Genomic DNA, 15284 nt, shown 5'->3' with positions numbered 1-15284 from the left:
GACCAAATCTCAGACTGGAAAATAAAAAGAGAAGATTATGATGGGCAAAAGAACACAGACACTGGGCAGAGGAATACTGGAATATGGTCAAACAAATCAAAGTTTGAGGTATTCAGATCACAACAAACATTTGTGAGATGAATACCAAAAGAAAATATGCTGGAGGAGTGCTTGACACCATCTGTCAAGCATGGTGGAGGCAATGTGATGGTCTGGGGGTGCATTGGTGGTGGTGAGGTGGGAGATTTGAACAGGGTAAAAGGGATCTTGAAGGAAGGCTATCACCCCATTTTGCAACACCATGCCATACCCTGTAGACTGCGCTTGATTGGAGCCAATTTCCTCCTACAACAGGACAATGACCCAAGCATACAGTAGCATACATACTATGCAAGAACTATATAGGGAAGAAGCAGTCGGCTGATATTCTGTCATTTATGAATGTTTTCATGGAAAACAAGGACATTTCTAAGTGACCCAAAACTTTCAAACGATATATACATATACATATATATATATGTTATTGGTGATTAGAATGCTCTCTCATGATGGATATTACAAGACCATTTTAAATGGTATAGAAACTTGCATTTTCTCAAAAATTTGCAACATTTTCAAGGGGTATGAAAAAATAGTTATGTTATGAATTTATATCTCCAGCACAATGTCTTACAGTGTTTTGTCACTTGTTTATGCAATTTTCAGCAAGAAGAAACATATTGGTCAAATAAAATTCAGAAACCTATTGGTCAAAAAAAGATTCAGGTCTGGGGAATGTGAGGGCCAGTCAAGCGCATCAATGCCTTCGTCATCCAGGTACTGCCTACACACTCTGGCCACATGAGGCCAGGCATTGGCATTATTCTGCACTAGGAGGAACCCAGGGCCCACTGCACCAGTGTAAGGTCTGACGATGGATCTGAGGATTTCATCCCGGTACCTAACAGCAGTCAGGGTACCGTTGGCTAACACGTGGAGGTCTGTGCGACCCTCCAAGTATATGCCTCCCCAGACCCACTGATCACTGACCCACTGACAAACCGGTCATGCGGGATGATGTTGCAGGCAGCATAACGTTCACCACAGAGTCTCCAGACTCCTTTACGTCTGTCACATGTGCTCATTGTGAACTTGCTCTTATCTGTGAAGAGAACAGGGAACCAATGGCAGACCTGCCAATTCTGGTGTTCTCTGGCGAATGCCAATCGAGCTACACGGTGCTGGACTGTGAGCACAGGTCCCACTAGAGGACCTCAGGCCCTCATGGCACCCTCATGGAGTCTGTTTCTGACAGATTGGTCAGAAACATGCACACCAGTAGCCTGATGGACTTCATTGTGTAGGGCTCTGGCAGTTTTCCTCCTGTTCCTCCTCACACAAAGGAGCAGATACCGGTCTTGCTGCTGGGCTGATGCCCTGTCCAGCTCTCCTCATGTAACATCTCCTGGTATCTTCTCCATGCTCTTGAGGCTGTTCTGGAAAACCCAGCAAACCTTGCGAGAGAGGATCTGGATTGCCTGTGCAATGTGAATGGGCTGCAGGTAATGCCTCATGTTACCAGTAGTGACAAAGTCACTAGCAAAACACAAAACTAGAAAAGAATCAGTCGGGAAGGAGAGAGCAATTGTCTGTGGCCACCACCTGCAAAACCATTCCCTTTTTGGGGGTTCTCTTGCTGTTGCCTTTCCAGTGCACCTGTTGTCACTTTCATTTACACCAAAACAGGTGACACTGATCCACAATCGCTTATGGTTCCTAACTGGACAGATTGATTTCCCTGAAGTTTAAATGACTTGGTGTTATACTGTGAGGATTACGTGTTCCCTTGTTTTCTTTTGTGCAGTTTATATATATATACACAGTATGTATATCGTTTTCCTGCTAGTTGCCATCAAGTTGCCATCATGGAGTGGATTGGTACATAAGGTCATGGCTGTCCCTTCCTCTCTTCCTCCCTTTCTCTCTCAACCTCACTCTTTCTTTCTCTCTCCCTTTCTCTATCCCTACATGCCCTCTCACTTTTCTTGTGTCTCGAGACACAAAGAGGAGCTGAAAGGAGAGACGATTAAGAGAAAACGAGGGATAAACGGAGAGATAAACTGATTGGTGTCATCACTGCTATCAATCTCTACCAGCGGGAAATGAGGTTTGGAATCGAGAAATATTATTACAAACCAGACAGTGATGAACGAGGTAATGGAGAGAGGAAGAGAGGGAGCGAGAGAGCCGAGAGATGGAGATAGGTAGAGAGTGAGAGTCGGAGAGGAGGAAGCAGGATGGCTCAGAGAGATACTGGAGCATGTCTGTGTGGGAGACTCCAAATAGGCAAACAGAGATTCCATATAGAACCCAGTAAACTGTAGGTTTTAACTTCAAACCTGTTCCTGGAGAGATGCTGTCCTGTAGGTTTTAACCCCTAATTTCCATACTAAAATCTACAGTACCGTAGCTCTCCCGGAGTTGGGCAGCTCTGCCTAAGGCCCGGTTCCCAGGGTTTACTATTAGAACCTGAAGTGTTGATCGCCATGTCAGTGTGGGACCGAAACCCAATCCAGACGTATTTTACTCACACGCCACTCACTGTCATTGGAGCAGGTAATGTTCCGTCTATCTACTAGAGCTTCTCTAGACATATATTGAACCTATAGGCTCCTGGTTCCTCTGGGCTTCTCCTGCCTGTTTCCACCCGCCGGGCCTCTGGGAAGACTGCCTTTATTGGTCTGAGACCTGGGTCTGCCTGGAGAGATGAAGGGAAGGAATCTCTGTCTGCTCTGTGGGGGGTGTGGAGAGTATATTACTGTGTGTGTGTGTGTCTCTGTGTTTGAAGTATATTGTTGTCACGTGAGATGAGGGCATTTTAAGAAGTGTATAAGAGTGGGGTGTTTGGGGGAGACAGGAATGGCTAATGGCCTGTCTGTCTCTGTTTTTGTCTGTCTCTTTGTCTTGTTAGTGGCCTATCTGTGTATTTGTCTTGGTAGTGGCCTGTCTGTCTATTTTGTCTTGGTAGTGGCCTAACTGTCTCTCTGTTTGGGTAGTGGCCTGTCTGTCTTTCTGTCTGGGTAGTGGCCTGTTTGTCTCTCTGTCTGGGTAGTGGGCTATCTGTCTCACTGTCTGGGTTGTGGGCTGTCTGTCTCTCTGTCTGGGTAGTGGCCTGTTTGTCTATTTGTCTTGGTAGTGGTCTGTCTTTCTGTCTGGGTAGTGGGCTGTCTGTCTCGCTGTCCGGGTTGTGGGCTGTCTGTCTCTCTGTGTAGTAACCTGTCTGTCTCTCTGTTTGGGTAGTGGCCTGTCTGTCTCTCTGTCTGGGTAGTGGCCTGTCTGTCTGTCCCTTTGTCTCTCTGTCTATACGGGTAGTGGTCTCTCTGTATTACTGTCTGTCTGGGTAATGGCTTGTCTGTCTCTTTGTCTCTTTCTGTCTGTCTGTCTAGGTAGCGGTATCTCAGGTTTTCTATCTGTCTTTCTGTTTTTCAAAAAATCTATTAGAGATAAACAGAACAGAATCTTGTGCAAACCTCCCTGGGGTCCTTCTAACATACTAACTCCAGACCACAACTGAAGTTTTCAACAGAAGCAAAGGCTTTCCAGTTTCTGCATTCTTAAACACACACCTTTTTTTATATACTAGAACACACTCCTGTACCTACTTACAGTTAAGGGGGAGTTGAGGGAGAGTGGGTGTGCGTGTGCGTGTCCGCTGATGGAGGGACTGCAGGGAAAACAAGGAGACATTGTTCTGATCTTCTGAAGGTCACCAGAGGAGTCATGTGCCAAGTCACCATGCAACTATGAGGGTGATGTAGCATATTATACATTATTACAGCATCTGAAAGGCTGTCTTAAATGAGCCATTCCAGCTAATTCTGCTTTCTAGCATTTTCCTCTTAAAATATTTTTTAGAAAAATGAAACGGCCACGGATGATGCTGAGCCATGCGATGAATTCACTGAGTCGCAGCACGGAATAGCTGACCTACACCTAATGGAGACATGATGAACACAAAAGTATATAAAGTTCTCTGACAACTCAGGTCAGTAGACCCTATGTTTGCGTAGGAGTTAATGAAAATAGAGTTTCATGCCTAAATTACAAATGCTTAACTTCCATCGAACTATACTGACATCACTTCAATCACTGGCAAAAATATGGCTTGAGTTGACCTTAAAGACCTGTGAAATGCATGTTCAATCGCATTTAAATCAGGAGACTGACTTGGCCAGTCTGGAAATGCTTTCCCCTGATGAACTCCTTGGTTGCGTTGGCAATGTGTTTTGGGGTCATTGTCTTCTAGCATTGCAGAAGCCTCCAAAATGGGTCTGGTGGCATTTTCTTGTACATCAGTTGCCAAGCTGCTTCTGTTCACTTCGGAATTAATTCCACTGCTGCCATCATTCACTACATCATCAACAAAGATGACTGAGTGAGTTCCAGAGACAGCAGTTCCCGTCCCATGACACCACCTCCACCATATCAGCTCCCTAGTCTTCATGTTGGATTACACCTACTGACACCAAACACAGACTCCAAAGGCAAAAGCAAAGGATGGAACGGAGACTACATGTTCACAGCTCTTTTATATGTGAACAATCAATGCAACAGGAAACACCTGTGAGCCTAAAGTCCCAATGCTTATGGGCACATAAAAAAGAGGGATGGAACCCTGTCAGTGCTGTTATCCTTAGTTGGTAAACCAAGTAATAGAAAGAAACTGTTGAAACAAACAGTAATAGAAGGTGATAGTCTGTACTGTACTGTGTTTTCATATGCCTGTACAGCAAAAATAGCAATTTTGACTTTGATCTCCCAATACTCATGGCAATGTCTGTTTATTTCATTTTGGACTGAAAAGTAGAAAAAAAGATTTAGATAGGCCGGATAACAACTCAGAACATGTGTACCTGAGACAGAGGTCAGAACATAAATTCAGGATTATTGTATTTTATTAATAATATTGTACTTAAGATTTTCTGTCACTGATTTCACTTTTCACTCTGTCAGCTTGTAGCAAATATACTGTTTAAACAGTGAATTTAGACTTAATATAGATACCCAATCTGGTTCTACCAGATTAGGATTGTATTAGTATATACTGTTAGAAACAAAAAAAGAAATTTCCAATGTGACCTTCCCTCCAAAATGTCCTGTGGTCCATAATGCATAATTATAGTGACCCTCTATTCATCACACTGATATTCCATCACTGTTGAAGTCACTAGTTCTTCCTAAATTTCAGGTTGGAAATGAACATGCTAAGAATGTAAAGCAATAACTCCTCTGTCCTCAACTCCTCTGTCCTAACCTCCTCAACTCCTCTGCCCTCAACTCCTCTGTCCTAACCTCCTCAACTCCTCTGTCCTCAACTCCTCTGTCCTAACCTCCTCAACTCCTCTGTCCTCAACTCCTCTGTCCTAACCTCCTCAACTCCTCTGTCCTCAACTCCTCTGTCCTCAACTTCTCTGTCCTAACCTCCTCAACTCCTCTGTCCTCAACTCCTCTGTCCTAACCTCCTCAACTCCCCTGTCCTCAACTCCTCTGTCCTAACCTCCGCAACTCCTCTGTCCTCGACTCCTCTATGCTAATCTCAACTCCTCTGTCCTCAACTCCTCTGTCCTAACCTCCTCAACTCCTCCATAATCAACTCCTCTGTCCTCAACTCCTCAACCTCTCAAATCCTCTACCTCTAAATTCCTCGGTCCCAAAGTTGTCAACCTTTCAACTCTTCTGTTCTCAACTCCTCTCTCCTCAAAACCTCAACTAAACCCTCTCTCCCTCTCTTTCTCACCCTTTGTCTCCCTTTCTTACCACAATGTTTTTTTCTCCAGCTGTCTGCTATAGTCCCTCCCTCTCCTTTTCTACCGCTCCTGTCCTCCCTCTCCCCACTCTCCTCCTCTGTCCTCCCTCTCCTCTCCTCCTCTCCTCTCCTCCAGATGTCTTCTACAGTGGGAGTGATTGTTCGGCTGGATGTCGTCTGACACTTTTCACAACAATGATAACAACCTGCAGACTATGTCCTTCAGCCGTCCGCCCCCAGGGATCTGACCACACCGCACATGCATACACACATGCACACATCACACACACACATACACACACCACACACACACCAAACACATACACACATGCACTCATCACACACATACACATACACACACCACACACACACCAATATACATACATACAGTTGGGAGAACAAGTAGTTGATACACTGCCGATTTTGCAGGTTTTCCCACTTACAAAGCATGTAGAGGTCTGTAATTTTTATCATAAGTACTCTTCAACTGTCAGAGACGGAATCTAAAACAAAAATCCACAAAATCTCATTTTATGATTTTTAAATAATTAATTTGCATTTTATTGCATGACATAAGTATTTGATCACCTGCCAACCAGTAAGAATTCAGGCTCTCACAGACCTGTTAGTTTTTCTTTAAAAAGCCCTCCTGTTCTCCACTCATTACCTTTATTAACTGCACCTGTTTGAACTCGTTACCTGTATAAAAGAAACCTGTCCACACAATCAATCAAACAGACTCCAACCTCTCCACAATGGCCAAGACCAGAGAGCTGTGTAAGGACATCAGGGATAAAATTGTAGACCTGCACAAGGCTGGGATGGGCTACAGGACAATAGGCAAGCAGCTTGGTGAGACGGCAACAACTGTTGGCGCAATTATTAGAAAATGGAAGAAGTTCAAGATAACGGTCAATCTCCCTCGGTCTGGGGCTCCATGCAAGATCTCACCTCGTGGGGCATCAATGATCATGAGGAAGGTGAGGGATCAGCCCAGAACAACACGGCAGGACCTGGTCAATGACCTGAAGAGAGCTGGGACCACACTCTCAAAGAAAACCATTAGTAACACACTACACTGTCATGGATTAAAATCCTGCAGCGCTTACAAGCTCCCACTGCTCAAGCCAGCGCATGTCTAGGACCATCTGAAGTTTGCCAATGACCATCTGGGTGATCCAGAGGAGGAATGGGAGAAGATCATGTGGTTTGATGAGACAAAAATAGAGCATTTTGGTCTAAACTCCACTCGCCGTGTTTGGAGGAAGAAGAAGGATGAGTACAACCCCAAGAACACCATCCCAACCATGAAGCATGGAGGTTGAAACAACATTCTTTGGGGATGCTTTTCTGCAAAGGGGACAGGACGACTGCACCGTATTTAGGGGAGGATGGATGGGGCCATGTATCGCGAGATCTTGGCCAACAACCTCCTTCCCTCAGTAAGAGCATTGAAGATGGGTCGTGGCTGGGTCTTCCAGCATGACAATGACCCGAAACACAAAGCCAGGGCAACTAAGGAGTGGCTCCGTAAGAAGCATCTCAAGGTCCTGGAGTGGCCTAGCCAGTCTCCAGACCTGAACCCAATAGAAAATCTTTGGAGGGAGCTGAAAGTCGGTATTGCCCAGCGACAGCCCCGCAACCTGAAGGATCTGGAGAAGGTCTGTATGGAGGAGAGGGCCAAAATCCCTGCTGCAGTGTGTGCAAACCTGGTCCAGAACTACAGGAAACGTATGATCTCTGTAATTGCAAACAAAGATTTCTGTACCAAATATTAAGTTCTGCTTTTCTGATGTATCAAATACTTATGTCATGCAATAAAATGCAAATTAATTACTTAATAATCATACAATGTGATTTTCTGGATTTTTGTTTTAGATTCCGTCACTCACAGTTGAAGAGTACCTATGATAAAAATTATAGACTTCTACATGCTTTGTAAGTAGGAAAACCTGCAAAATCGGCAGTGTATCAAATACTTGTTCTCCCCACTGTACAACACACACACACACCACACACATACATACACACCACATACACACACACACACACACCACACACATACACACACACCACACACATACATACACACCACATACACACACACACACCACACACATACATACACACACCACACACATACATACACACCACACACGCACACAAACACACCACACACACACCCCACACATGCATGCACAAACCACACACATACACACACCTACACACACATACACACACCACACACACATACCCATACCATACACACATACACACTACACACACCCCCCAAATGTATACATACACCCACCACACACACACATACACACACCACACACACATCACACCCCAAACTTACACATACACACTATACACACAAACATACACACATTACACACCAAACATACACATCACAGACATACCACACACACACACACACAACCACACACAAGAGACACACAAACCACATATACACACACACATCACACACCATATACACATAAACACATGAAAGGCACAAAATCACAGGTTGAACATATATACTCAGACACACATGCACCCCACACTCTCTGCATGAACAACACCCTCTAATACTAACCAACACACACACACTAATACTGACTAACACACACACACTCCAAATACTAATAAACATTCACACTCTAATACTAACCAACACACACACTAATACTGACCAACGCACACACACTCTAAATACTAATAAACATTCACACTCTAATACTAACCAACACACACACTAATACTGACCAACACACACACTCCAATACTAACAAACACACACACTCTAATACTAACCAACACACACACTCTAATACTAACCAACACACCCACTCCAATACTAATCAAAACACACATTCCAATACTAACCAACACACACCCACTCCAATGCTAACCAGCACACACATTCCAATACTAACCAACACACACCCACTCCAACGCTAACCAGCACACCCACTCCAATACTAAATAACACACACACTCCAATACTAAATAACACACACACTCCAATACTAACCAACACACACCCACTCCAATGCTAACCAACACACACCCACTCCAATGCTAACCAACACACACCCACTCCAATACTAAATAACATACATTCCAATACTAACCAACACACACCCACTCCAATACTAAATAACATACATTCCAATACTAACCAACACACACCCACTCCAATACTAAATAACACACATTCCAATACTAACCAACACACACCCACTCCAATACTAAATAACACACATTCCAATACTAATCAACACACACATTCCAATAGTAACCAACACACACATTCCAATACTAACCAACACACCTACTCCAACACTAAATAACATACATTCCAATAGTAACCAACACACCCACTCCAAAACTAACCAACACACACCCACTCCAGCACTAACCAACACACACAACCACAGACGAACCAACACACACAAATGAGCTGACACGCTGTTTCACTAATAGCCATCCAGCATTTCATTCATACGGAGAAAACCCCCATATCTTTTAATCCTATATTTTATACACCGCAGATTCCCCGTCAATCCCATAAGTCCCCTGAGCCACTCCACAGCTCTTTTCAGTGCGCTGGAACCAATGACTCAATAGGAGGGGGAAAAGGTGTCGAAACACTATAGAAAGTTCTGCGCCCCCCCCCCCCAACCGGTCCTACTAAGATATCAGTGTTTCTCTCTTACTTCTCGTAGTCGTGCTTGCAGTAGAGCAGACGATCTCTGCAGTAGCAGGTCCCACTGAGTGCGCTCAGACACACCGCACACTTAACGCAGGTTTCGTGCCACGAGCGCTCGTTGACACGCAGCAGGAAACGGTCCGCGATTGGCGATTCACACCCCGCACACACCTCACCCCCTCCGCCGCCCCCGTGCTCTGAACCTGGGGGGGAGAGAGAGGCGCACAGGGGACAGATTGGTGAGTGGAAGCGTGTAAGGTCCACGTGGCGGACAAAGATAAAAATTCTCCACTGAGCTTGATATTTTAGTTATTAAGGACTCAAACGGCTCTAAAAATGAAGCAGAAAATGTAAATCAATCAATCACATTTATTTATAAAGCCATTTTTACTTCAGCAGTTGTCACGAAGTGCTTTTACAAAGCACCCAGTTGCTAGGAAAAAAATCAACAACAGTGTTGAAGCACAGAGGCTAGGAAAAAGTCCCTAAAAGAGGCCGAAATTCAGGAAGAAACCTAGAGAGGAATCAGGCTTGGAGGGGTGACCAGTCCTCTTCTGGCTTGGGCCATGTGGACATTTTAAGCGTGAAAGTTTTAATCATTAATAAATGCATGTGAGCTGTGTCCAGTGTCTATAACCAATAATGTCACAAAATGCTTTCAATAATGTTAAGTTCCTACCCATCATGTCAGTATTAAAATGTAAAATTAAAATGTAATATATGACTACATATCACATTTATATAATGTGTACGTTCCTGTCGCCACACCTTAATACCAAGTTAAAAAGGAATCAAGAAATTCATATATATAAATCACGATTTTAAAATATATCTGATAAATGTTTATTCAGGTTCAGTTTTAGTGACTTCTGTCTCACCAAATGGCGTGGAGGAGGGAGCCTGCTGAAGACATGATTGGGTCTCTTCTGTTTTCATCCCGCCCCTCCGACCTTGGCTGTGTTCGCTGGAGGAGAGAGAGTCACCATGAAAGAAAAAGTCAGTTTGCTTTGCCTATCATCAATACATGTATAAATGTAAAAGGTTGTGAAGAGTGAGAAATAGGATTTAAAATAAAATAAATCAAGCATAAATTAAATAGGTACAATAAAGAGGCTACTTCGTCAACTATGGCCAATTACATTTGAGAGGCCTCCAACTTTAAAAATACAAGATATGTAAGTCAAGCGAATGAAACAGAAAATAACTTTTTTTTTTATTCGATAAGCACAATTAAATACAATAAAATGTTTTGTCAAAGCTCAGAACCGTTGACTAAATCATTTTTGAACACAACACACATAGACATTGAACGTCGGACGGGAAGCGTTAATTAATGTTTATTTCCTTCCGTAAAATACGAGGTCAGACGGGGAGATCGTGTCCGCGTAGGTGTAAACTTGACTGTAAATTAGAACATTAGTTCTAATGACCTGCTGACGCCAAGCACGAGCCTAATAAAAACGCATGTATGGACCAAATCCACATCCGTCTGTAATCGTTTGGGTTGTAATAACTGATAGTTTAATAAAATAAATGGAGGCTTTGTGGAATATGATACATAGAAAATAGCATGGGTTTTCACTTTGTTCTCGGAATAATAGCCTATAATAAAACATAGACCTAATGATAATATGCAAAACAGTTAATAATATTAGCTAATATGCAAATAATATCAGAAGGACTAATGATTGTCTGTGTGGTATTATTTGCAACCACGATACTTAGTAATTTCCTAATATATTCCATGAACCCAAACTTAATCCGTGTGCATAAATCATGGCATTTCAAAAATGCAATATATGCAATAAGCCTATTTAAACATAGCGAAAATAATTATATTTATTAATTTACAATATTCCAAATTAGCGTTAAATGCATTAGGGTTTATTATTTATTATTATTATTTATAATTAAAGAACGCCTAAATCTAATTCCAATCTATGTCCTACTCGTCAGAACTAATTATTCTAAATGACCAATTTAAGCGAAAAATATTAGTTATTTTAAATGAATTTAGGAATCAAATTATGCATTCATTGTTTTTCAATTATTGGCTATAATAGATATTGGCCAAACAATTCTTAATTTGTAGCTGTAATTACATTTTTAGACTTCCAAGAAACATTTTTCTATCATTAGAAGAGGATGTGCTTTTATTACACAACATTTTAGGAATAAATATTAAGGAATAAAATAAAATATCCTGAAATATCTTCACGTAACGTGAATCAATTATTCTATAAATGGGTTAGGGCATATTAATAAATACCCTACAATTTAATTTACACCGTTATTACAAACGGAAAAAATATGTTGTATTAAATTGCAATCTAGAGTAAAAATTGTATAGGCTTATTTGTCTGCATACATCTTAATTACTGAACATCCACTTACTGCAAGAGAATATTTCAATTGTGAGTCCGAAAATTAATCTTTTATATAATTTTCGAAAATCACATACATCAATAAAATGATATATTCAAAACAAACATAGGCATTGGAATGTTATGTAGGTTTTGACCAACTGCTAAAATGTATTAATCAACCTGTCGCACAGTTTCAACGTTCTGAAGCGGGTTTTTATTCGACTCGTGCGTCTTGCCTACGTCTTGTATTGTAACTATCCCCACGTCGTTGCTATAAAAGAAAATCTATTCTCAGTCAACTCACCTGAAAAAAAATAACAGAAACAAAGAATACACACCCTGATTGCACTTGAATGTCCAATACTCATAACTCAGTTAACGGACACGAGCCTCGTTACCCAGAACCGTGTGCAGCGTTAAGGTCAGGGAAGTAGCGGACAGGTCGTTTCTCTGAGCCTTCATTGGTAACGAGTGTCCTACAAAAAAATCTTCCAGACAACCTTTAGTGGGTAGTTGAAAGATGTTTGCCCTTTCCTCGTTGCACTGTATTCATAGACCTCTGCTTATAGAATTAAGATGTGTGTGCAAACGTTAGGCATACGCCAACAAAGTGGCCAAAGTAGGCCTATTAGCAATTTTTTAACAAGTGAAGGATACAACTTAACTTGGAATGAATACAGAGATGACAACATAATAGGCTTTGCGTTTATTTTCAGTCATATGCCTACTGAAAACAATAAGTGATCGATACCAAGTTACAGCTCGGTTTTAAAAGTATGTTAAATATTTTTTGCCTAAATGATAGGCTAGGCCTAATGTCTATAATACTCAACTCAGTAAGTTGAATGTGTGACAAAATGTGCGAAATGCTGTTCCCTGTTAATAGACAATTTTCCGCATGGGTGATATTGGCATTATTTCTATGATTTGATCTATTGTCAGTATTGTGGAATTATTCTAAGGACCTACGATTGGAATGAAAACAAACCTAATCCGAGAGCAGTGCAATTTTTTTGTATTCTATCAATATGGACACATGGTGCGGCCGCACAGTTGTTCTCAAATCTCTTCTGGGAACCCACAGCCGTTCCACGTATTGGATGTATTCTAGCAAAACTATCAAAACCTTGGCTGCTTCATTCTATTGAGCTAGTTCACGGCTACAATAAAGGTGTGCGATTGCTCAGGGTTCATAGAAGTGCTGGGTTTTGAAATCTTTCCTCAGAGACCCCCATACTTGTCTAATTTTTGTTGTAGCCTGGAATAGGCACAGCTGATTCACTTGTCAGGTGAATGAGCTTGATGACTAGCTGAAAAGTCTTAGCAGGTGTGCTAGCCCTGGAATAAATATCAAATACATTCATTGGCAGGGGGAGGGATGAAATCTTTTTTCTCTCATATCTACTTTCTTGGGAAACACTCAAGTTGTCTTTAAAATAACAATACAACTAAATTGTACCGTCATTGTAATGCTTATGTTAACAATTTGATCCAAGCTAGGAAACAAGGCGCAAAACATTATTACTATAATATAAGCCTTTAGGCTAAATGCACATACGAAAAAATATTTTGTATTGTGTATTGTCGCTCTGGACAAAACCTTCTTCTAACAGCTAAAAATATAAATGTAAAATGTTAGCTTTCTAATAATATACTTAACTGGAAAGGGCAACTTGTTTAGATGTTATTTTGCCCCCCTATAAAAACATACATCAGTCATGTAAAGCAATCCAGTGCGGATATCAAAGCGTTAAAAACGCACTTATAATAAGGTTCGTCGACTGGAAACAGTTGAACGATCAATCAATCAAAAGTATTTTATAAAGCCTATTTTACATCAACAGTAAGTTATGTTCATACAGATGACCTATCCAAAACTCAGCAATGCGAGCAACGCTGATTTAGAAGCACAGTGGTTAAAAATGAACCGAGCTAGAAAGGCGGATGTCAAGGAAGAAACATAGAGAGGAGCCAGTCTCTGCTGCTTTTGATTCTACTTGCTCTCCATGTAGTTGATATTCTACAAACCATGTTGGTGTAAAAATGTGGACTATTATCATTTCTGATTATGTTGATTTGAGATATTTCATCCCATATCATTTGTTTCCTTTCACACGCCACATTTCTGCAACTCCAATTGTAGAAACATGACTCCGGGTCCGGGTTGGCTGAAATCCAATAAAAAAAAATGATACCACAGAGTCATGGTACCGGTTACCCTTATCTATCCGCGAGCCCCCAACCTTTCACAAGGTTGTTGTATCTCTGAACTAACTCACCGATTTACCCAATCAAGGCATTAATAACTAGTTGACGCGTTGCATCAGGTGTGCTTGTTCTCGAACTTTCCTAGTAAATGATCTGGAAAAGGCAGGGTCTCGCAGAGATGTGAAAACCCCTGGGATTGGCTATCGAAACTGTCTGATGTCTTTACGGACAACGGGTTGCAGACCACTGAAAAAACCCAGAAAATACTGGGTGAAAAGTCTGGCCAACCATACTAGAGGAAAACAAGTTTAACGACAAATAAGGCAAGTATGTGGGTATTTAAAATTGTTCTTTGGAATTATGTGAAAATTAAAAATACCTCTTCAGTCCATGTCACATGAATGTTAAATGATGTAGACTAGACAAGGCTACACATAGGGTAACCTCTGCTATACGAATAAAGGTCAAACCTTTGGGGGAATTCACTTGGGTCTTACTGAAATAATAACACCAAGTCAGACGATCGTCGATTATGTGGCAAATGTAATGAAAAATGCAACTCATCGCATAGACCACAACATTATCTGCAAACTGAGGCTGACAACGCACCAACAACCTGTCGATGTTGGCGGAGGGCGCACGTACCTTGAGGTGAAGCACGCTCCTCCTGAAATCTCTGTGGTAGCATTAAAATAACAAAAAACTAGTAGGTCCGTAGCCGCGTCGTACTCCTATATCAAACTCCAGACAGTTTCCAAATAGCAGCATGACAGGCAAACTATTCTATTGTCACGCTCTCTTTTCTCCGGGCAGCTCGGAACCTGACTGTGAGCGCAGAGTTCAGTGTGCGAAAAACGAGGGAGGGGGAGAGTTTGAGTAAGAAGAGAGAACGAGGGGGCAGGAGAAACTGCGAGGAAAGAGAGACGGTAAGGTGTTCTGAATGTGAGGTGTGCGTCGACGTATGCCTACGTAAAATATCTGGTAAAATAACGGTTAAACTGAGTAAGTGTAGACATGTTTGTGGTGATAAGAGAGATGGAGACGTACTAGTCAATGGAGGAATCGCCATCGTCTTGTCTTTTGGACAATTCTATTAACCTAATAAAAAGTCCGTGCTTTGACAACCACATTGACCTACCAATGTGGATAAATTCAAGCGCATACATTCTATTTTACAAGCGCAATAGAATTTATGCGCTTGTAAAATAAG

General features: G+C 41.8%; 1 long non-coding RNA gene across 1 annotated transcript in view; it reads right to left on the bottom strand.

Annotated features, from left to right (window-relative positions):
- The window catches only part of lmx1al, a 29085-nt gene extending 14111 nt beyond the window's left edge, over positions 1-14974 (bottom strand). The window contains exons 1-3 of the long non-coding RNA XR_002197344.2: positions 14720-14974; positions 10379-10464; positions 9508-9703 (exon numbers count right to left, since the gene is read on the bottom strand). This is a non-coding gene — a long non-coding RNA (LIM homeobox transcription factor 1, alpha-like). The remainder of the gene's footprint in view (positions 1-9507; positions 9704-10378; positions 10465-14719) is intronic.
- Positions 14975-15284: the final 310 nt, after the last annotated feature.

The sequence above is a fragment of the Esox lucius genome, chromosome 11 (genome assembly GCF_011004845.1).
Source record: "Esox lucius isolate fEsoLuc1 chromosome 11, fEsoLuc1.pri, whole genome shotgun sequence".
Classification (NCBI taxonomy): Eukaryota; Metazoa; Chordata; class Actinopteri; order Esociformes; family Esocidae; genus Esox; species Esox lucius.
This window is presented reverse-complemented; position numbering and strand designations above follow the sequence as displayed.